Source organism: Pezoporus wallicus, unplaced genomic scaffold (assembly GCF_028554395.1).
Source record: "Pezoporus wallicus isolate ANWC-B61680 ecotype Strahan unplaced genomic scaffold, APGP_CSIRO_Pwel_v1 contig_7985, whole genome shotgun sequence".
NCBI lineage: Eukaryota > Metazoa > Chordata > Aves > Psittaciformes > Psittacidae > Pezoporus > Pezoporus wallicus.
In genome coordinates, this window is record NW_026636538.1 from 1,536,572 (window position 1) to 1,560,366 (window position 23,795).

At 38.3% G+C, this 23,795-nt stretch overlaps 1 protein-coding gene across 13 annotated transcripts in view; it reads left to right on the top strand.

The window, feature by feature from the left end:
- Window positions 1–23,795, top strand: part of VPS13B (vacuolar protein sorting 13 homolog B) — a 442,303-nt gene that overhangs the window by 14,355 nt on the left and 404,153 nt on the right. The window lies entirely within an intron of this gene.

Here is a 23,795-nt window from a genome sequence, read left to right on the forward strand (position 1 = left end):
ATTATCTTAAGTTGCTATATTGGTGGAGGACCACTGTTTAAAAACAAGTTTCTTCCAGAAGTAAAAATGTCAACTGCTGGGGTTTTGAAGTTCAAGACCTCAAATTCCCTAGGTGCCTTGTGATTTGTGGTGCTTTATATCTTTTGATATACTCATACAGTTGGTTTGATAGACGTATGGACTAGGTTTCCTGTCATCTGTTCTAAATTGCATTTTTTGTTTTCTAAAATTTAAATCTTCAGAATTAAAGATAATTTGGTTTTTAGTACTATTAAGGTATATTGGCTTTGACTAATTGCCTTTTTAAGATGTCTGTTGTGTGTTGGGAAATGTGGCCTACGCAAAGAGGAAAGAACACTTCTGAAGTTTTAAACAACCCATTACCCTCAAAAAATTAGTCTGCTTGTCCTTTAAAATTAAGGATAGAATCATAGAATAGTTAGGGTTGGAAAGGACCTTAGGATCATCTAGTTCCAAACCCCCTGCCATGGGCAGGGACACCGCACACTAAACCATGTCATCCAAGGCTCTGTCCAACCTGGCCTTGAACACTGCCAGTGGTGGAGCGTTCACAGCTTCGCTGGGCAGCCCATTCCAGTGCCTCACCACCCTTACACTAAAGAACTTCTTCCTTATATCCAGTGTAAACTTCCCCTGTTTAAGTTTTAACCCGTTACCCCTTGTCCTATCACTAGAGTCCCTAATGAAGAGTCCCTCCCCAGCATCCCTATAGGCCCCCTTCAGATACTGGAAGGCTGCTGTGAGGTCTCCACACAGCCTTCTCCAGGCTGAACAGCCCCAACTCCCTCAGCCTGTCTTCATACAGGAGGTGCTCCAGTCCCCTGATCATCCTCGTGGCCCTTCTCTGGACTTGTTCCAACAGTTCCATGTCCTTTTTATGCTGAGGACACCAGAACTGCACACAATACTCCAAGTGAGGTCTCACCAGAGCAGAGTAGAGGAGCAGGACCACCTCCTTCGACCTGCTGGTCATGCTCCTTTTGATGCAGCCCTGGATATGGTTATATTTACTTATGTATAAATATGTGTTATATATGTTAATATTTTAATTCTTTATGCGTCTAACTACACGTAAACTTCATTTTAACTCCCAAATCAATGTCCCAGGTTTGGAGACTGAGCTCTTTTTCAGGTGCTTGTGTGGTGCTAGCTGTGCACCTCACTTTTAATATATGACCTTCCTGTAGGCTGTTAAGCAGCCCTGCAGCTGCAGAGGCTGCAACTCCAATTTTCTTCATTTAGCAGGTAAAGTTTGATTTTTAACAGGATGTTTGCAGGATATGTGCATTTTCAAGAGAGCTCTTCTAGAGTCATCTCTGTCTTGCTATAGAATCCTAGCATATTTACAAAAGTAGGCACTTAACATCATAAATCTGATAGAAACTGTGAGCTTAGCACAAGGAATGTTTGGAGCATGCATTTTAAAGTTAGTTGGTCTTATGCAGGACATCATCCTGCTCTTTTGCTGGAACCTGCTGCCTCCAAATAGGAAAGGAAAGATGCAAACATTTAATTGCACATTGTCTCCTAGTGTTTACAGGCTATTAAGATGAATGCATTGGACACATGTCACTAATATAAATCAGAAACCATTAAAAATCCACTAGCATCTTCCCTTGCAACTCCACCAAGGGTTGAAAATTTTCTTTGCTATTCAAGCACTAAAGGAAAGGACCAGGGTATTGTCACTTGGATCCATTAAGGCCGAGTTGTTTCTAAGTTTTATAGACCAATAATCACCCCAAAATCTTACCTTTCATAGAAGGTGAGTGGGATTAAGAATTGTAAATTATGATGAACATGTTCAATAATTTTGAGATTTATTTCATGACTGAGATGTTGTCTATGGAAAGCACCCTGGAATCACAGCTACACAGAAAGCATAGCAGTTTGACTGAATCTGTTTTAACCTATAAGGCAAGAAATGATAATTCATTTGTTTCAGCTTCAGATATCCCAGAAAAGCTTACTTTCAGTAGCAAAGTTTAAAATCTGACAATACTTGAGTCATTCTGCTGTCCACGACTGGAGAATGTGAGTATGGAAATTCTGTTAGTAATTTTCTGGATGGGTAGAACGTACCCCAGACCGAATGACATAGCTCATATCATAGAATCATAGAATAGTTAGGGTTGGAAAGGCCTTAAGATCATCTAGTTCCAACCCCCCTGCCACAGGCAGGGACACTGCACACTAAACCAGTTCACCGAAGACTCCATCCAACCTGGCCTTGGGCACTGCCAGGGATGAAGCATTCACAACTTGCTTGGGCAACCTGTTCCAGTGCCTCACCACCCTGACACTAAAGAACTTCTTTATATCAACCTGAATTTTGCCTGCTTAAGTTTTAACCTGTTACCCCTTGTCCTGTCACTACAGTCCCTAATGGAGAGTTCCTCTCCAGCATCCTTGTAAGCCCCCTTCAGATACTGGAAGGCTGCTGTGAGGTCACCACACAGATTCTCTTCTCCAGGCTGAACAGCCCCAACTTTCTCTGATCATCCTCCTGGCCCTTCTCTGGAGTTGTTCCAACAGCTCCATGTCCTTCTTATGTTCGGGTCACCAGAATTTCACACAGTGCTCCAACTGGGGTCTCACAGGCGTAGAGGGGCAGGATCACCTCCTTCGACCTGCTGGTTTGATGCAGCCAGAGATACTTTTGGCTTTCTGGGCTGCAGTTGTTTTCTGGGACTAGAGATTATTCAGGACAGGATGTCTGTCTTTTCAGTGCTGTGTCAATGCACTTTGCAGTTTCAGCTCAACATAGGGAATGAGGAAGCAGACTATGTCCTTTTTCAAAACTGAGCTGATTGGGAAATAATACGGTGAGAATTCAGAATCTCAAAATTTAGCGTTAAATCAACATATGTTCATAAACAGGTTCGTATGATTTTTCTCAATAGTATTGTTGGTGGAAAATAAGTCTTTGATGAAAATTGAAGTGTTCTGAGCTTATTTGATACATGCTGCTGTTTCTGAAAACAAGTGCTAGATGTCAATATATAAGACTTTGCCAGGAACTGGAATGTATTATGGGTAGAGATTTGTTGGTGTAGAAGCTGCAAACCCTGCTGGGAATATGTCCTGGCTAAAGTGTTTCACCAGGTCTTAGTTGTGGAAACGTGCATATTGTTGATAATATTTTATTGTTACCAAATAGGGAATGAGTAATAGTCATTTTTACCCATTTCTCTCCCTCTCTTCTCTCCCTCCTTCCTCTTTTATTTTTGCTTCTATAACATTCTCTAAAATGGATTCTTGTATTTGGCTGTAACTTGCCAGTGGCAATTTATGTTCTATTAAAAAAAAAAGGAAATCAAACTATGTACACCAACAGCCAGTAAAGCTCCTTGACCCCCAAATGTGCACATTTCTCTTTAGTCATGCCCATGAGAACTTATAAATGTATGCTAAATGCCACTGTTAACAAAATATGTGTTGTTTATTTTAACCAAAAGCAAGTGCTTCTCTTTTCTGCATGGGTAGTCATGTTTCTGTGCTCATCTCTGTATGAGTCCTACCATACAATTTCATTTTAGTGAGCTGCTTCTTACACATTTATTTGACACATCCATACATCTCCCACTTCTGTTATTCCCACTTTACCTGTGAAATATATCAGAAGTTGACAGTTCAGTAGTGTTGCCCATGTGGAGGGGAGAAGTTTTTGTTTCAGAGGAAGCTGATGTTTCTTTTACTCAGTTAAAACTGTAGTTCCCTATTTCCTACTTACTGCTTTAGATACTTAACAAGTAAGGAAGCATCAGACCTATTTACCTGTTGTGCTGCACTGGTGTAGAAAGCTGGTTCTTTCTGCGTACGTGTGTGTGTGTGTATAAATGCATGTTAAAGGCAGCTTTCTATCCAACTGCTTTTCATTATTGCTTGAGGGTAAAGTGGAACAGCTGGGACAAGAAACATTCATAGCACCTAGTACACAGTTGATTTGCGTAGTCATAATTTCCCTGTTACTCCACTTTTTCGTAAGGCAATGGTAGCAGAGTAAAGCTCTTTTCTGACTGTTTTGTGGACAGACACTCTCACCTGTGCCCAGCTGAATGGTAGTCAGTGTATGTTCAACTTGTTTTCTTCCTTCCCTCAAACCAGCCAAACCATTTTTTCTTCTGGAGTTCTTTTATGGACCATCTTTGCAAGAAAATGAATGGCATAATAAGTTAAACATGTAGCGGTGACCATTGTAACTTGCCTTTTAGAACTTTGGAGTAAGCTGTAGATCTCAAAGCTGTGGTGGATTTGAGGATGAATACACTGGAATTACTGTTAGGGCAGCTGAATGTGGTACGTTTCTGGAAAAAAACAGTCAAGAGATTAGTAGGTAGAAAAAAACTTTTTTGATACACTCGATTACTGAAAGTAGAAACCAACAAAAGTATTTATTTATTTTAATTCTGCAGGTGGGCAAGTAGATATAGGAGTTGAAACTAGATACTACAACCTTGCTGATTTATATTCTAGAAAATAAATAGCTTTACTAAGGCAAATGCAAATACTAACATGTAAGTGGTGTATTTCTTTTTATAAAGTACAGAGAAGCTGTTCTGCTGTGTAGATACAGGTGTATAAAGTAGAAAGATTAAGAGTAATCCTTGTACCTTTACTGATTTTTACTTTGCTTTTTTTCTGAACTACTTGCAGCGAGGGAATGCAGTGCCAATAGTCAGTGTCTTTGTTCCAAGCTATAGGGTGAAAGGATTTATATATCATCTTTGGCATAATTCCTAGAAGTCTAGGGTCGGATTCTGATTCAGCTTTCCCTGGCGTAGGTCTGGAATACCTCAATTGATTTACTTTGGAGTAATTCCAGATTTGTCCCAGTCCAGCTGACATCAAATCAGGACCCTACAATCCAGCTTTGTTTTATGTAGCCAGGTGAAGAGTTTGGATTGGTGTGGTTTAACAGGGAATGAGGTGAGGTAATGCATTTAAAAATATTTCCTTGGAGAGGAAGTAGTTTTTCCTCATTTGTTGATAGATTAAAGCATAGTTAAATTTGTTGGAATGTATTTTAGCTCCTCATTATAGCAAACCCTACTATTTCAGAATGGGCATGATTACAGATTTTGTAGTGGAAAAAACCTGTAATTTATCCACCTTTGGTAAAAGCATCTTAAAATTCCAAACGACAAAATACTCTTAATTCTTTCATGTACAAAGTATACTCTGAAATTATAGCTTGTTCCTTTTGGAAGGAGTGGTATTTTCTCTGAAAGGGTGTGATTCAATTATAATTTATTAGATACAGTTATTAAACTTAAGCAGAAAAATTCCCTTTATTCACCTTTTGCTTGTGACTTACCTTATAGTACCTGCACTTAGAGTGGTCCCTGCTAAATAATTTTGATGCATAACTGATATAGATTGTATTTTATTTTTAACGCTTTACGGGCCGTAATAAACTCTTATCCCAGTGAGCTGTACTTCTTCCAAAGAACAGGGAAATGTTCACGTTTAAATGGGCACTTGCTCTTTGAAGAAAAAAATCCCTGTTTTACCGTTTTTTAGAGGTCTTAGAACCCCAAGGAAATTCTACTGTGCTGTTGGCAATACTCTGGACTATCCAATTGTCTCAGTCAACTTCCTGATTTAACTCCAACTGTTAAATAAACATGAACTTAACTGTAAATATTTCTTTCTTTACCTCTGGAGAAAATGGAACAAACTTGATCCCTCTATTGAGGTATATGATTTTTCTTCTTTTTTTTTTTTTTCCTTCTGTCCTCTCTTTGGCATGTTTGTTTAGTGGTTCTGAGAAACCATGTCCTGAGGCTGTGACCTTGGCTTACTGAGGATCCTCATTTGGTTTCATTTACCCAGGCACCTGTCAACTTCGGCTGGTGTCTAGTAGGGCTGTTGGTCAAAACACAAAGGTCTAAAGAGCCCTGAATGCTGTTGGGTGTTGTCCTTCTTTTTCAATATGAGTCCTTCCACATTGCACCTAATTGGAGGATGAATAACACAGAGCTGCTTTACACGTTTTTATTTTATATGCATGACTCATTCTTCTGGAAGATTTTGTCATGTAAGGGGCTCTACTGATTGCAGTTGCTCAATTTGCAAGTGTTTTCAGTTCAAGCTGAAAATGTGTTTTGGTTTCATTAGACAGCAAAGCACCTTTTTAAATTTTTCTTTTCTTTTTTTTCCCCTTTCTTGTTAGCCTGTCAGCATTATCCAGTATTTCAGGTTAGTGAGGATTCCCTGAAATGAGCTAAAAGCTGCTGCAGCAGCACTAATGTATAATTATTTAGAATTAAGCCTAAAGCTTATTAACGCTGATATTTTACAATCGTGTGAATAATAGGGGACTACTGTCCAACAAACCACAGTGGTTTTCCATGCGGTTCTGTGAGCTGAGTAGTCTCCCGTAAGTGCTGCCCTGCTGTCTGCTGTTGGGAGCAGTTGTGTTCCAGTCCTTTGGGTGGGTGGGCTGCTCTTTGGTTTGCTTTTTATTCCCAGTGGCAGAAGAGTGTTGTATTTTGTGGCTTCTGGGACACTTTCTGTAGGTGAGTATCATCTGGACTGTGTTGTGTATGTGTGTAGTTCTGCTGCCTCCTGGAAGCCTTTACGTTTCTACTGGATTCCAGGTGTTTAAGCTTTCTGCCCTGCAGTTTTTCCCCAGCAGGGCCTGATGAAGATCTGAGAAAGTGGGCAGACAAGTGTGCTGCTGACTCCATACAAATCACTCAGCCTGTTCCTCATAGACCTCTTTCCCATATGTTCCTCAGATGTGGACAGTGACAGGGCTGTGGGGTAAATGCATTGTTCTGGCAGTGGGAAGCGGCCATCTTTCCTGGAAGCTCTTCAACCCTTTTCCCAGCGTGTATTTAAATATGGGCTCATTATATGATGGGGGAGAGGCTACAAGCCTCTGAGATAAAATGGTCGTGGGGAGCAGGCTGCCTGCTCCAGAACAGTCATCTGGTGTGCAGCTGAGGCTCTTTAGGAGAGGAGGCCAAAGGGAACAAGCTAGATGAATTGTCCTGCCATACTACATATGGCCTGTGGGCTATAGGCTGTTCATCCTAGATACTTGCTTACAATCGTGAAGAACATTGGGATTTTGCAGTAAAACTTTAGAAAAACACTTAACAGCATGAGAAAAATCTGCTTAAGCCACAATGAACTCTCTAATTCTTTTTACCAGTCTTCCACAAGGAGGGAGCATCTGGTGGACAGAATAGATCAGAGTCCCGAGTGCATATGTTAGTGGTTTCATTGTCATCAACAGACATTACATTTTTGTTGATTTATTTTGTGCAACAAATAAAACTTCATTTCCTGCTCTGTTAAGGATGTTCTACTTTGCTTGACATGTACAGAAATGAACTATGGTTGTATCCATCTAAAAGCTGAAAGCAATTGGGTGGCATGGAGTGAACAGTGGACGTTTTTTTCTTATCTACCTATATGCACACAACAGTTTTTCATTTAAATCCTCTAGTTATCGGTGATGCTAAATCTTACACAGTTACCTTTCCCTCCTCAGGACTTATCTAAAGGTCAAGATACTCTCATATTTTCTTAATTTATTACATATCTAAGAGTATTCCAGTCATAAATGTGGCTTATAAAACTAGTTTATTACAGTGTACTAATTGATTAAGCACTTCTGTTCTCAGTTAAGTAAAACTAAGTGAACTGTGCCTATAGTTGTTAGAAAAGCTGAGATTAGCTTCTATCAGTGTGTGTATTACCCAAATTAACTTGAAGAGCATGCTACAGCTGCTCAGTCATTTCATTTTGGCATTTTTTTATGAAAACATATTTCTGCAAAATTGTGTTTTCTCTCTAATGGTGTTACAGTATTGTTTTAGCCTTACTTTCTCTTTTGTCTTGGGGGGGTGGGACGTGGAAGAAACAAGATACTGTGTTTGGAAAAACACAGAGCAATATTTTTGGGCTTGTCAAAGCAGGACCCTCACATTTCTGGGACTATTCAGTATTGAGTTGTATCTAATTAAGCTGCTGCTCTGTTGTGTGTGACTTGTAGCTTGGATGTCTGTTTCTCCATTCTGGACTGTGTTTCTGGCTGTGTTTCCTCCAGAACATTACTGGTGTCTTTTTCACTGAAGTGCCTAATAAAGGACATGAATCCTGTGCTCGTACAGGACACCATCAGGGAGATTTTCTTTGGAGGAGAGCTGGACACACTCAGAACTAGTGTGTCTCAAGGCCACCTTTCACTTCCTGTTTTTTTCACACACATAGATATTTTGATCAGACAAAATAAAGATGTGTCAATTTCAGGAATATTGGAAACATTTATTTGAAACCAGTACCAAAGCACAGTGTTTCAAAAATCTGAAAGTAAACTTTGGTGCTTCCAGTTATTGCTCCCTGCCCTGTTTTTGTCTGTATTAAAGTACATTAGTGCTAAAAGCAAGTTATCAAGGTAATGAGACCACATGAGTCTGACTGCAGTGAGTTGGCTGGTGTTTCAGCAGTCAGTGAGGAATGGACTTGTTTCAGAATTGCCAGCTGATGAGCGCTGATCTTCCCTCCAGCCGTGATGGACCTGGCTAGAAGTTGATTGCTCTGGCCCACAGATTCTTCGTTTGGGATGCAATTATATGATTCTGACTGTTTGAGGGTAAACTGCAGCTAGTTTGAAACTGATGCTTCATGTCTTTATCCATTATTAAGCCAATCATTTGATTATACTAATACCAAGATCCTACCTATTCCTTGGCACCAGTGGGGTTGGTACAAGTCCACTGTGTGTTGCTTGCTCATAGAAGATGGATTACAGCTCTTGAAGTAATTGTTTATGATCTGCTGACACTGGTCTTTTGTGATTCTGAGTTGCAGAACAAATGATGGGTAGTGCCACAAGAAGAGAAAGCTGTGGGGATTGCTGCTAGCAGTTCTGAAGAGATCCCCTGCTAGTGACATTCCGCTGTAACAAAGACATCAAGGAAGTGTGGTCTGGTGGGTTGAGCCCTTAAGAGCGGTGGTGCCCTTCCACTTCAAACTTTGTCCTGTCCTGCTCTGCTTGAAGGCTGTCAGAGAGCAGCACCACACACATACATGTTCCTTCCTTTCCCCCTGACTACCTTGTGCCTCATCTCAAAATTATCCTATATTTTTATTCTCCCCACCCCCAGTTTGTTCTAAGTATTAACATTTGCTCATTTTTTTGATGTCTGACCTGTGAGTTTTGCCCATCTAAAATGTCTGGTGTATGACATTTTAAATTTTATGAATATGTAATATTGGATACCTTCACCCAATTAAAAATCTTTATAGTGATGATACTTGAATCTTTAACATGTAGCATGTTTGTGTTTTATACTGTTGTTTTTTCATTTGAAGAAACACATTTCTTAGATCTGTGCAAAAGGCTCATGTATAATAATCCTGTAAAGGCAGAAAGCAAGAACATATTTGAATGTTTTGTTCTGCTATTTTCAGTGTTTACCCCTGCCCTAGGGAGACATGTAGCACTTTTAAAAGTGATTTCTAAAAGTAGCTTTATGAATACCTGTCAAGGTCCAACTGGATAAAACTTGGTGTTGGACATACTTTCCTCGTGAGCCCCAGAGTGAAATTAAGATGCAAATGAGGTCAAGTACCACAATCAGTCTCTTCATTTATTATATAAAAAGATTATTATAAAAAAAGATAGATAATAATAGGTCAGAATAAAGGATAGAGATTAAGCAATCATTCAGGGTGCAGACATAGTCAACACCATGGATCCAGTGGTGTCCCAAGGGTCCATAGTTCTCTTCAGTAGTTGGTGGCCCCACAGCAATTACCTTTTTCCCCTTTTGTAATAAGTTAAGGGGAAGTACCTCTGTTCTTAATGTCACATACTGCACAGTCCTGGTGGGTCACATGCATCCAGTTTTGCTGGTCTTGCAGCTAGCTCTTCCACTGCCCATGCCTGGTAGCAATCCTTGGGATAATGGAGAGCAACTCCTCACATCAGTCTTTGAGATAATGGACCTTGGAGTCTTATCTCAACTCCTCCCACCCATTTCTCAGGCAGTGGATGGTGGAGTCCCATTTCAGCTCCTCAAAACCCTCTCTCAGACAATGGTCAGAGAAGTCCCATTTCAGCTGCTCACAACCATCTCTCAGACAGTGGACAGTGGAGTCTTAGCTCATCCCACCTATCTCTCAGACAATGGATGGTGGGGTCCCATTTCTGCTCCTCACAACCATCTCTCAGACAATGGACAGTGGAGTCTGGAGTCCCATCTCAGCTCCTTACACCCATCTCTCAGACAATGGATGGTGGATGGAGTCTTATCTCAGTTCCTCCCACCCATCTCTCCGACAATTGGATGGTGGATGGAGTCTTATCTCAGGTTCTCACACCCACCTTTGACATAGTGGACCTCAGCTTCTCACACCAATCTTTGAGACAATGGATGGTGGAGTCTGATCTCAGTTCAGTGTCTCACACCACCTTCAGGTCATAATAGCTTCCTTTGTATAGCATGATTTTCTTTCAGGGTTGAACACTCTTGTGATGAATTTAAATGTATCTTTGTGTCATCTTTGGCTGATACAGCTTTTTGCACAAATCAAAATATTTTTGGTATTTATTCTTGAGTATAAATTGACGTGTTCTGTCACATTTACTTTTATTATTGAATAAGAAATAGCTTTGATCATGCAAGGTTATCCTATTTTTCCTGCAATACAAAAAATAAAAGCATATTCCTAAATACACATTGTTCCTTTGCTCTGGTTTTGGTTGTCTGTCATGTGTAGCCCATTCAGGAAGAAACAGTGGCTTCATCTGTCTTGTTCAACTTCTGAAAGTCATCAAATAGTATATTCCCACGTGTTGGGGTTACAGTGTCTGCTCAGTAAATCAGTTCTTTTGTGCCCATGTAACAGCAGCTGTGACAAACTTCCAGCAATGTGTAAGTCTTTGGAAAAAGTCTGTAATAAGGCTCATAGGTTTATCAAACTTTAGAACTAGTTTCTAGTACATAAACATATTCTGAGGTAGTCCTTACTCTGGGCCTTAGTCTCTGTTATATTGAAACTGCATACCTCTTGGTGTTCACTGTGTAAATAGCTAATACTCTTTTTTGTTTGGGCCAAGCACTGGCTCTGTAGGTTGTGCAAAAGGCTTCTTGTTGCTACAGGGTGTAGTGTTTAAGGTGCTGGGAGATCAGGTTGGGGGTGGCAGTGTTGTTCCTTCACTGTCCTTGTACGTGAGAAGTCTGCAAAGCCCGTGACTCTAAAGGTTGGCATCTCATCCATTGTTATCCACAGCCCTTCCCTCACTGTGTGTGTGGCCCAGCAGGTTCCCCAGTTGTCAAAACTCACAGGTAGTTAGTTCAGTAGTTTTACCCAGTGTGTTTCCTGTATTGCTCTTGATTAATGCAGTTCTGAAACCAATAGTTTTGTTGCCCAAAAATTAGTTTTAACATACTTAGCCATTTTAATTTCCTACATATGAGTGGCATCTGCACAAAATACCATGTGAGTAGCAGGTAGTTTCACGATTCTCTGGAGGGCATAGTTTGCTACAGCTGGTTTTGCTGTACTTTTATTCAATAAAGTGTTTTACTGAATAGCTCATAACAAGGTGCTGTTACACAGTCATGGTGGTATTTTGTAATATAGCTTCAGTAATCCACCTGCATAGACTTCAGCAAAAGGCTTAATGAATTGAGTCTTCCCTTGTTGCTGGCTGCCTCCTACCTCCCCACTCTGAGGCGAATGTCCCGAACTCTACTTGAATGCAATACTGGGGCAGAGTCACTTGGAAACTTGGGCTCCTTCCATCTGAGAAACGTAGCTCCTTTCTTCAGAAGGTGGTGGTGGGGGAAGGAAAAAATACAACCTTGCTAGGTATAGAGGGTTAACAAATGTGTCTTTCATTGCTTATTGGAAATGCTTGAACACAGAATCTCCATTCTAACTAGATTGTCTTACATGGTCTGGTTTTATATCAAGAATAAAAGGATGTATCTGAGGTGCATCCTGGCACCTGGTTTCTGAACACTGCGCTGTGGGATATTCAGATGTTTTAAAAGGTACTCATCTAAAGAAGTGTACACTAGTATGGTGAAAAACCTGTTTCCAATAACTTTTATAGATCTTGAGGTATTTAATATGCATCTAGTAATAGCCGTGTATGTAATTGTCTCTGTATGATCAAAATAAATTATTGGACATACTTTTACGTTCAGATGCCAAATTAAAATTTACTGTCAACTGTGAGTGAGGTTTCTTTTTCCATTTAATAATGCTGGAACTAAGATTTACCACTCTGTGTGTAGTTCAACTTAGTATGTTGTAGTTGACTGAAGTATTGGTGTGAGATGCTTATGGGAATTTTCTCAGGCTAGTTGGTTTGGCTGTTGTTCAGAAACCCATTTTCATAACTTCTTCCAAACTGTTTTGGTGAACTTACAGACCTTACATATAAGCCATTTAGAAAATTTTGGTCCTTTTAAAATCTTTTAGAGAGATAATTGTTTACACAGCAAAAGAGATACCAGTGAAAGAGAGCTACAGCAATGCCTACTAGTTGTGTCTCCTCCTCCCCCCTTGGATTAAGCCAGATGCCTGGCCATGCTATGACTCACACTTTTTGGTGAAGACTGTATTTCTTCCTTTATTAAAGATACTATTTTAAAGGAGTACTTTTTTTGTTTGTTTCTACCACTCTGCTTTCTTCTTTCCTTTGTCTCTTTTCATCTTTGTCATACTATCCACCTCCATTTGTGATAATCTACTAGTCATCCTTTCTGGCACTATTCAGTAGTCAATATTGGTGTTAAGAAGCTTCCTACTATCCTGGATGAATAGACTTTTAAGATCAACAGGAGCCTTTTGACCATCTAATCTGATTTTCTTATAAGATGTCTATGAATTGAACTAATTTTCCCTCATCTTTAGGGCTACCATAAAACAGGTTTCCTCCTTGGGCTAACATATGGCACCCAAAAAAATTAGTTTGTTGCCTGAAAGTTTTTCTTCGGTATGAAGGATTGTTTTTAAAATGTGATCAGGATATTTGCAGGGATAGCAGCCCCAGGAAATTGAACATCCCTGGCTTTGTTACTGCACACTTGGAAGTACAAGAGAAAACTTCAGTTTGATTTAATGATTCTCTCTGATGTACGTACTGCCACAGCGTTGATACTCTCCCCAGATGCATGCTCTGTCCTATTGGCAAGTGCAGAAGGGGAGCAACATGAGACTCTGGGGTGGAAGGCAGAAATAAAGAGCATTTTCTCCTTTTTCCTTCGTGACATTAGGAAGAATTTGTTACAGAGGTTGGGACACTGTAATTTGATCATTTTAACAATAGAAAGGTGGGTAAGGACTTGACTAGTGGTCTGTGGCTGGCATATACTTTCTTCATGAGATATTTGGCAAAATGAGCTGTCATCTTTTGGTTGCATGAATACAGGTGGATGGGCATAAGCATAATGGAATGTATTAAGCCAAGTGTAGCATTTGCATAAGAGTGATGATGGGGAAATTAAAAGGGGTGGGACCAGTAAAGAAGTGCTGAATATGTTGGTCCTTCTTGGGTCCCCTGGGATGTGATGTGCACCATGTATTTCTGCGTTTGTTTCCTCAGCACTCTGTGGACCATGCCCAGTTTTCAGACTGGAAAAACAGCTCTGGTTTTATGTGCTTGATTCAACTGAAACGCCTTGCTACTTTTCAGCGCTTGCTCTTTCATTCCTGCAGTTTTCTATTCTTCATGCCACTGATGCAGCAGTCAGCAAAAATTCCTTTTGGAGGCCCTCAGTTTCTGGTGCTTTTGAAGACTTCTGAAGTTAGAATTGTTTAAAATTTTTTTTTTTTTTTTTTTGTGGGGATTTAATCTTGTTCAAAAAAATTAAACCATGCAGGGTGTTCTGCATTAGAGAAATGCTTCTGTTGTGTTTGGTCATTTGTCCCTTGCGATAGAACACAAAGCTACTGCTAGGAGTTACTCTGTTGCTTTCTGCAGCTGTAAATCAGAGTTGATTAGGAAAGAGTATGAAAGCCGAGTACGCTGAAACTTGGTAATTTCCAATCCTTCCTATGTGTGAATCCTCAGCAGCCTTGAAGTGCTTTCCTGCTTTTGGGAATTGTAAATAGTCAAAGCTGTCACTATCTATAAATTCAGCCCCTTGAAAATCAGTGCTGTGCACCTTAATTAAACATCCCAATGAGAGACAACAAATGTGATTTAATCAGAGATTTACATTAATCAAAGCTCTCTGAAAGTGAAAAGCTAATGTCTTGGTATATTGACTCATCTTTAGGGCCTGATTAGAGCACAAAGCTTTTATTCTAGAACAAATCCCAGTTGGCCCCATCATGTAGAAACAAGCGAAATGTGTTCAGTCTTCTGCTATCTCACATCATGCCTGTTAGGCTTTGAGGCATTCAGTTGTTGTTATGTTTGGAGCTTAAGAATTTTTCCATCTGAAACTAGAAAAATGTAATATTCCAAATCTTGTTATGATTGACCTAAGTGGTGTAGTGGTGAGAGTGGCTTGCATATTACAAGAAAAATCTAAGCCTCTGCTTGATTTCCTAAACCAAGCATATTCTTATGCAATAAATAAATAAATATGGTTTTCATTATATATTTTTAGCACTGTTGTTTTATAGTCTTAAAAAGTCTATAATCTCTATACATTTAAAAAACCTGATCAGACAAGGAAATGTTTCACATTGAAGTGTAAACCCTGAGTGGGGGGGAAAAACAAATCAGGCCAAGATCTTTAATTTACAGGGGTAGTTACGAAAAGTTATGGATGTTTGTTACAAAAGGAATAGACAAAAAATACTTTCCCTGGCCTACAACACGTACCACATGCAAAGTTTTTTATTAAATGCAAGGATATTTTTCTAGTAAAATATCACATTGTGAATACCACAGATGAATATCATGTGATACTTGTCACAGGAAACATTTTCACACACTGTTTTGCTAAGCTGAGTACAGGAACACAGATTACTTGTGGAAAATGTTGTGCTGTATTTGGGCCATCTGTGTTTTTTCTCTAAAATTTATTTTGCAGACAAAATCTAGGGGAAAACCTGCATAGTACGAGTTTTGTCCATGCAGATATGTATGGGACCCTTTTGTTTGTGGAACTAGTTGCAAAAATAATGTCTGAATAGATAATGATATTAGAAATCTGACACTTTTATTTAAAGTTTATAAGTATATAGTATGTATATAGATACACAGACTATATGTAAATACCTATCAGTTTAGCTATAAGTATACCCACATATGCTGTGTGTATATTAATCTGTTTTTATATACTACACAATGCCTTCATGAAGTAATCTTTCTTGAAAAGTAGTTAAAAGACTGTAATATAATCTATCTGTACATAGGAGCAGAGGTATGTGACAAGCAAGACTGCAACGAATGTGATTATACTCCAGGTATAAAAGACCAAAGGTGAAAGTTTCCTTGTTTTTTGTGATCCTATATATGACAGGTTAATTTTTTTAGTTAGAAGTGACATTTTAGAAAGCTTCATCTGTATGTTTAGAAGTATTAATAATATAAATTTGGAGGTAAGTTTATCATTGATACTTGTCATGTAAAAATTTATAAGGACTTGTAGGTGATAGCACTGTGACTAGTAGTATTTTTGTTATCTAGAGTTTTTATGAAAATCATAAAAGTATATACACAATCGATAACTTTTCCATATTCTGTACTGTGATTTGGCATGAAGTTTTGGCTTCACATAATATAGGTGTTCTTTGTTCTTACTCTGTATTATTACTGTTTTATTTTTTCAAGAGCTACTAAACCCCACAGGTAATCTATCTCCAGTATTGCATCTCTTGATTTTTTTTAATCATTACGTTGAAACAGTAACTTTTAAATTCTATTTTAAATGATTTCTTATATTGTTTTTTCTATTTAAACTCTATTCTTCATCCTAATGCTTGTAGAGTATGGGGTAGGTTTAAAAAAGACTGATGGAAAAAAGCTGTTCATGTACTTACATGTAAGTGCACCTTTGTGCTTCCACAAAGGCAGCAGCATTAGGATGAAGTTCTAACTGCCAGATCATTTCTAAAAACTGAAAGTCACAATGTAGGAAACACTATTTAGTCTATTTTAAAAGATGAATATTTAGTTATCTTAGTGTGACTATATTGAGACTCATATCAGTATGATGCATTAATTCAATCATGTCCTGTGGTATCTTTCATAATATGTAGCATATTGTCTACTTGAACCTTGTATATTATACCATAGAAACTGATTTTGAGGCTCACATAGATATAAAATGCCTGTTTGCAGCAATCTGTGCTTTGGTGTTTGTTCAGCATGAAGTGGGGGTGTGTGGTTCTTTGCACCCCAGGTTTTTGTCCAGGAAATTTGGAAATAATGATCTGCCAGCCTGTTAGCTATATGAACGCTAGATGTGTTTTTTCTTATCAACTATAAACCAAATACTTAACCTGTGTGATGAATTACAAACTTGTGTTTCTCCCCACCAGTAAATCTTGAGAAAGAGCAGCTCTTGAACCAGTTGACAAAGCTTATTCAAGATTTCAAGAAAAAATGTTGCTCAAACTGATGTGTTTTAGAACTTTGTATTTCCAGAACGCTTCAACAATGTGTATCAATGCTGTATGTTGAAAAAAACACATTTAAAAATGTTATTTATTCATTTTAATGGTATGTAGGACTCATTCAGAACCGATAGTTGCAGTGTCCAACTTTGTAGGTACATGTGTGATGTAGCTTAACATACACTGAGAGATGTGGGGTGAATATGTGGTCCACAGGCTGTTTGAAGGGGCAGGAAAGACAGTAGTGAGACCAGCCTGGAGAGAATAAGTGAAGGGTGTCTATCTGTGTATGGTGGTTCCACGAGTAGATGGACTATGGTCTGTGCCATGGGAGGGTGCTAAACCCTGATCCCTGAGAGGTTGCCATGAGTGGATAATACAGGATTGTTTTACATAATACCAAATCCTAGTCCTGAAGGTATTGGTATTATGTAGAATTCACATCAAGCCTTTTTTTTTATGAAGTGCCTTCTAAGTAATTGAATTATCTGCTGCAACTGCTCTTCAGGACTGCAGATAAAAAGCAAAAGTCAAGGAAAACCCTCTTCATTTGGTGTGAATGTAGATGCATTTAAATGACTTTATAGTATTATGGGTAGTATGCTTGAAGTTAGTTTTTGAAGAAGCTAAAACTATCCACTATCCCAACCAGATAAAAAGATAAACATTAGAGAAACCTGAATGAGTTCATGACTTACTGGTGTGTTACCTGTGGTCAACCTTAAATTTATAAAACAGGTTTCTTAATATAAATTAATAGAGAAAAACCTGATAAATTATATATGTAAGAGAATATTTTTGTGAGTCTAGCTTTAAATATATTCCTTAACCTGTGTTATTCAGTAGTTTTGTTACAGATGATGTTCCATGTTTTGATTTGAAACAGGATACATGATTTTCTTCTTCCACACTAAATTCTTGCTGAGTGTTTCTGCTTGGCAATGCATGAGATTAGAGGATGTTTCCAGGCTTTTAACTTTCCCACATACATATTTTTTCCCCAAGTTCTTTTGAATCTTACATCTCCACCCTGTTGTCCAATTTTTAATCTCTTACTTCTGCATGTGGCTGGAGTGCACAGCTGAGCACAGTCACAGTCTTGTCTCCCCAGCTCCTTATGTTTTGTTCCCTTGGGCACTCAGCTTCATTTCTTGCTGACACTTTCCTCCCTTATTTTAAACCTGTACTCATTCTTTAATTGCAAATTAGACCAGGGATGAAACAAAATTGATATTTTCCATTCAAAGGGATTGGCACATATTTGGAGGAAGGGGATTTGCTCTGAATTTTATGTAAAGCAAAAAAAAAAAGAAAGAAAAAAAAGAAGATTCCTTCTGATCAGCTTGTACCAAGGAGGGTACATTCATTTGAGGAATTTTGTATGTCAAAATCTTTGTAAGAAAGGAAGTGGCATGCACATGGTGATCACTAGAAAGAATAATTATTGTTGGATGCTGATAAAGAGTCCCTACTGCCTGCAAGGAGGCACACTGTATTTTAGACTAACCAGTGTGACTAAAAAAATCATGTTGCGTTGTAATTTCAGAGGTATTTTGTAAAACTTTGCAACAGTTGTAATGTAGTGTTGACAGCTACACTTCTCTTAATGTATAGCATTCTGGTAGTTGCGTGTGATAGATTGCTGTTTTAGAAGATAAATTATTGCTTGTTTAGGTTTAAGGTAATGTTTCAAAAGCTTCCTTATTTAAAAAGCAGTACATTATAAAGAGCAATAAATTCCTGGAAATGGTGTACACATCACAGACTGACAGTTGCAGAAGAAATGACTGATTGTAAGTAAAAACTCAGTGTATGTGTTTTGAATAAGTTGTACCTGCATGTACTTATTTTACATTGATTAACCAGGAAGCTTTTGCAGCCACTTGTCCAGCTTTGTAGTTTAGTCCGTTTTTAACATTATTTAGATAGGATGTAATTGATAAATTACATTTAGTGAAAATGTATTCTTCCCCATATTGGTGTTGGAAGTCAACTTAAAATTTAGTATTTTATTTTTATTCAGAGTTGTTACAATTCCAGTAGGGCTATTGATGTATAATTGGAAGTTTAAAGGCAAACATTTTGATAAAATCATGATCTTGCTTTTATGGAAGTTTTGCTTGAGACAACTAAATAGTGAAATCCTTCACTAGCTTGGCTTCTGTGTTTAGAATTTGAAAAGTTAGAAATCTAAATTAGGACAAATGATTTTTCAGCCAGGTGTATGGAGGTCTCTAAAATTTATCATTATACTTACCCAGTAGATTTTGGTAAAGCTATTTGGATATTATTCATGTATTTGGCACATGTATGTGCATATAATACACAAAAAGTATACTCCATGAGAATAACTACTGGAAATAAGTTAGGAAATGAAATTTTGTCCTAACATGGCCCTAAAAAGCCATTGTAAGTATTCTTTCTTGTGAAGAATAGTTCTTAAAAAGAGGAAATATATTTTTGCTAGTGTCAGTCTCCTGCTGTAGATTTTACTGTTTGCTGAGATCTTACTTTTTCTTTAATGAAATTCCCAGTCCTTTTGAATTTGTGGAATGCAGTGAAAACTGTAGAGAGTTTGAGTATTGCTACTGAGAAATCTCTTCTCGCTTGAACCTCCCTGTACTGGATAAAAATATCTTGAAAAATACCATTCCCAACTTGTGAAGAATTCAGTTATTGTTATGAGGAAAATGGCCATAAGTTCGAATTTGGCTTGGACCCATCTCAAACAGTAACTGAGGAAGAAAGGACTGATAAGCTAAAATCTGACCCCAGTACTTTTCAGTTGCACTGGGTTTTAAGTTTGGTATCTTAAGGAAACCAGAATGATTTTTTATTTTGTCTGTCATTCAGTCTTGTTTTCCTCTTTTTTTTTTTTTGCACTGCTCCAGTGAGTTTTGAACATATTGACTAGTTTAAAACAATTTTGATGGAGAACTATTTGCTTTAAGGATAATAACCTATAAATTTGTCAAAATCAGTGGCAGCTGGGGAGACCCTAGAGGGTATACTAATCCTTCTGACATTGACATGTATAATCAATTGCCAGTTCATTGCTTCCTTTCCTCTCTTTCAACCCCCAGTAGCTGCTGAAGGCACATGCTGCCGGAATGATGCCCAGCAATGAAAAGATCTCTCATGGATAATAAGTTTTTCTGAGGCACAGACTTTTGCCTGGTCTTTCCCTGTCATGTGTCAGAGTTTGTTGTGATGTTAGAAGTTTGAGCGCTGTGTATTACTCAGTTTGCTGGGTCCTGCTGTAGGTATGCTGCTCAACAGTGTTTGGGATTAGGGGAAAACTTGGTCTGGACAGTATTCTGCCTTCCTCTGAAGGAAGTGGGTGGCAATGTTATGTTGTAATAAAAACTATTACTACATCTTTGGCAGGTGCTTGGTGGAGGGAAATCTTGCATGTGGAATCTGGCTTTCTAATAAATTGCAGTAGGAAATGTGTTGGGTTAAAGTACCCCCTGAAGAAAGCGTGAAATGGAGCTGCTACCCTCTATGATGGTGTGGGGAAACAAGTACACTTGGTAACCTGCCACCACAAAGGAAAATGATGGTGAAGTGTCTGGTGCCAGATGAAACAGGGCTAGGGACTACTGCTAGCCTTCTAGCAGGTGGAACAGATTGCAAGAAGAGTGACCTGGATATGCCAAGTTTTTGCTAATGGTTCCCAGATGTTGTGTGATGAATTGGTGAGGTGATTGAGCCATGCTCACCATGGTTGTTTCCATCTTCCTGCAGTGCACAGGACAACATACTTGGTAAGTGCTAGAGAAATGGTGCTCAGCTATTTAATATTTCAAGGGACCTGTAACAAGCATGAGAGTACGTCCAGTTTTCAGTACAGGGTCTTCCAGAATAGCACACAAAAAAATGTAACTGTCTTAAATACCAGTACTGTATACAGAGGAAATGCAGTGGTGTAAGAAAAAAGTGTTTGTGGTGGTGCTGACCAATTCAGTGTCTGGATCTGTCTGTGGGTGTCATGGTCCTGTAACAATCCCTGAGTTGTGTGTTAGGCTGGATGACAGCAGAACAGTCAAAACTGTTCTGGAGTTTTTATATATGGCAGTAAACCGTTTCAACTTGAATTATATATTCCTTTTTGTTCAGATTAGTTTTCAAGATTTATTTTAATAAACAGCAGTTCTTTTAATGCTCTTAATTTTATTAGATTTGATGGTTTCTGAGCACAAGTTGGAAAAGAGAATAAAAATATTGTAGGTCACTGCTTTTGCAGTATTTTCCTGAGAGGGACCAGTTTTAGCCCACATCAATCCTGTGTGAAGGATGTCCCACATCAGCAGCTTTGGTGAAGGAGCTCGCCTAGCGTTAGTCTTTTTGCTATGTCTCTCTTCCCGAATCTTTTCCTTTCAGGCCACCCTGGTTTGAAAATTCTTGAGTGACAAGAGTTTTGTGCACAGGGAGTTTTGTGGAACAAACATTTAGGAACTGCTTTTTCTGTTTTCATCCCTTCCACCTTTCCTTCTGTAGTAATGCCAGATCTTTATTATAGCTGCCAGTTGATACCGTAATATTTCTTACTCTGTTGTTTTCTTCTTTGTAGCTTTGAGAGCTCTAGTCAAAGACCAGGACTCCCCTGTGCTGGGTGTTAAACAAGCACAGAATAATGTTACAGGAGTAAGATATCCCTACAATATCACCCCAAACCAAAGCTCTGGGCAGATTTCCTGTAACATGAGGAAGAGTGAAATCTTTAAAAATCTTGTCATAGGAGAAATTGCAGAAAAGCCATTTTGAGATGTTTATTTCTATTTAAAAAGTATTTACGTCGTGGTAGGTGGTCTCACCCCCCCCCCCCCCCCCCCCCAATAAATGTATTAAACTTTACTAAATGATGAGTTAGCAGTTCATAATGTAACTTTCTTTCCAAAATAGAAGATATCTGTACAACTCACTTCCCTCAAGAAGACTTGCAAAGTCTTTATTTGTTGCTCTGTTTTGGGTGTTGAAAACTTGGATTGTGTTTCTCAGGAACTCTTAATGAGAATAGCCTGTTTTATTTATGTTTGGCTCTATAGCCATGTCACCATAGGCTTTCAGACACTGACAGCTCCCTTCCTTGTAAAAAAAGGAACATTCCTCTCAAGCATCTCAGATAATCAGCTAATGAACACAGTGGCAACATCACCGGGAGATGCTATTACCCAGAAATCAGTAGGCAGACAGCAGACATTCTGCAGGATCACTGCAACAAACTTGCTACAAGCTTCTTGGATTTCATCTGGGGTGCTGTGGCAGCATTTCAGCCTGTCCACAGATTTCACGTGGATTTTTAACTCATACTTCTATTTCAGAGCGCATTGTGCTATGCTACTATAGAATTCACAAAATATGGCTTATGATAAGAGGCCAAGAGGTAGATCTAGTGTAGGTCTTTTAGTGTGCCTTGCTGGTCACTGCTGATACTCTTTTCTCTGAATCTAACATCAGCTGAGATCAGGTGCAACAAGATGAAATATGGGCAAAGACCTTGTTAAATTATTTCTTGATTGCTCCAGTTTGTCCATTATTCTTAACCAGGTTACCCTTGTTGGTTCCCCCACTCATCAAGGTTTGTTACCACTGCATCTCTTCCTCAAATTCCTTTGTATTTCTCTTTCATAGTGGAGTACATAATTTTAATAGTTTATTTTTGACATGTTCCTAAGGGAAATAATACTGAAAAAAAAAAAGAATCTAGTAGGAAAATAAAGGTCTTCCATCATGTTCTCATCTGCCTTAGAGAGAGAGCTTAATCTGTGAACACTCATTCTGTGTGGTTTGCCAGTTCAACAAGATTCAAAATTGGGTTTTGTGACAGCAAAAGAAAGAAAATGGCCTGTCTTGAATAGATATTTGAAAGTGTAATTTCCATATATAATACAGAATGCCTTAATAATTCTACAAAATAGTAACACAGTCTGATTTGGCTAAATCTTCTGTATTTTATACTGTCATTTTTAAGTATACATACACGATATAATTTTAAAGTTAATGTGCATTAGACTATTAACACTTTCAAAAATACTTACAGATGTCATGTTCAGGTCACTGACTTTTCTCTGTTTCATTGTTGTTATGCTAGTTTGCTGTTTGTTAGAAAAATAATATTAATCTTCTGTCTCCATATTTCCATTTGTTATTAACTCTTAGTAAGGATTTCCTTGCAGGATAATTGTGCAGTGAATTACGGAGATTGTAGTAAAGTTGCTGACTTGTTTGCAAGTAATGCTTGATCTATGCTAGCCAGCAGAAATCTTGTTGCGAAATTAGTGTACTATGATTTTTTTTTTTTCCTCTCCAAGAACTTGTTTTCTTTAACTTGATTTGATAAAAGCAGGACTATATTTGCATAAATAGCTAAGTGATCCCCAAAAGGAAGCAGTATTTTCGCATAAAGCATGCATAAGATGTGTTTTGGAGGCCTTGCACATTTATGTATTTTAAAATGAGAAAGTGTCATTTTAAAGAAAAAAAGTAGTGTGTATTTTGAATTTGGAAAACAGAAAAACAAAGATAATAAGCTTCGCCTGTTAGGAAAAATGGTAATAACCCTCATCTATTATGTGTTCAGGTGTTGTCAGCTTTAATTTGCTTTAAATCTGGCAGTAACTGTTTTATATTGCAGTAGAAAATTGAGGAACTTGCACGTGAATTTACTAGCCTAGGTGTCTTTAGCATGTTACTTATGACTCAGATAGTTTTAGAAGTAACCATAGTGCTCTATAAAAACATCTAATCTGAGTACCTGCTCTGGTGCATTTGCCGAAAGAAAAGAAGGAGCAGGGCTGTGCAACCTTCTATTTGTCCTAATCCAAGGTATATTTGTATAACATAGGCAGGACCTCATGTTAAATTTTTTAAAGTTTTCTGGGCTTTACTTACCTTTTCCCACTAGCTTGTGTCATATTTTTGTAAATGACTGACATTTTCTTTAAAAACCATCTCTCTGGATACATCGTGAGTATTTTAGTTTTCCGATGTTATGACTGTTTTTTGTAATCACTTGTTACTGCTAAAATGAACAGGCATTTATCAAATCTCATACTATAACTACAGTTATTAGCACTTTCAGAATGTAACTCCCTTCCCACCCCCAGTATAATTTTGACTTTAACTTTCAAATGTTTGTCATTTGGTGTGAGGTGGATTTATGGGAGCGCAGTAGTTTTAGTGCCTTTTGGCTGAGTGTTTCTGATGACATCACTGTGATCTAG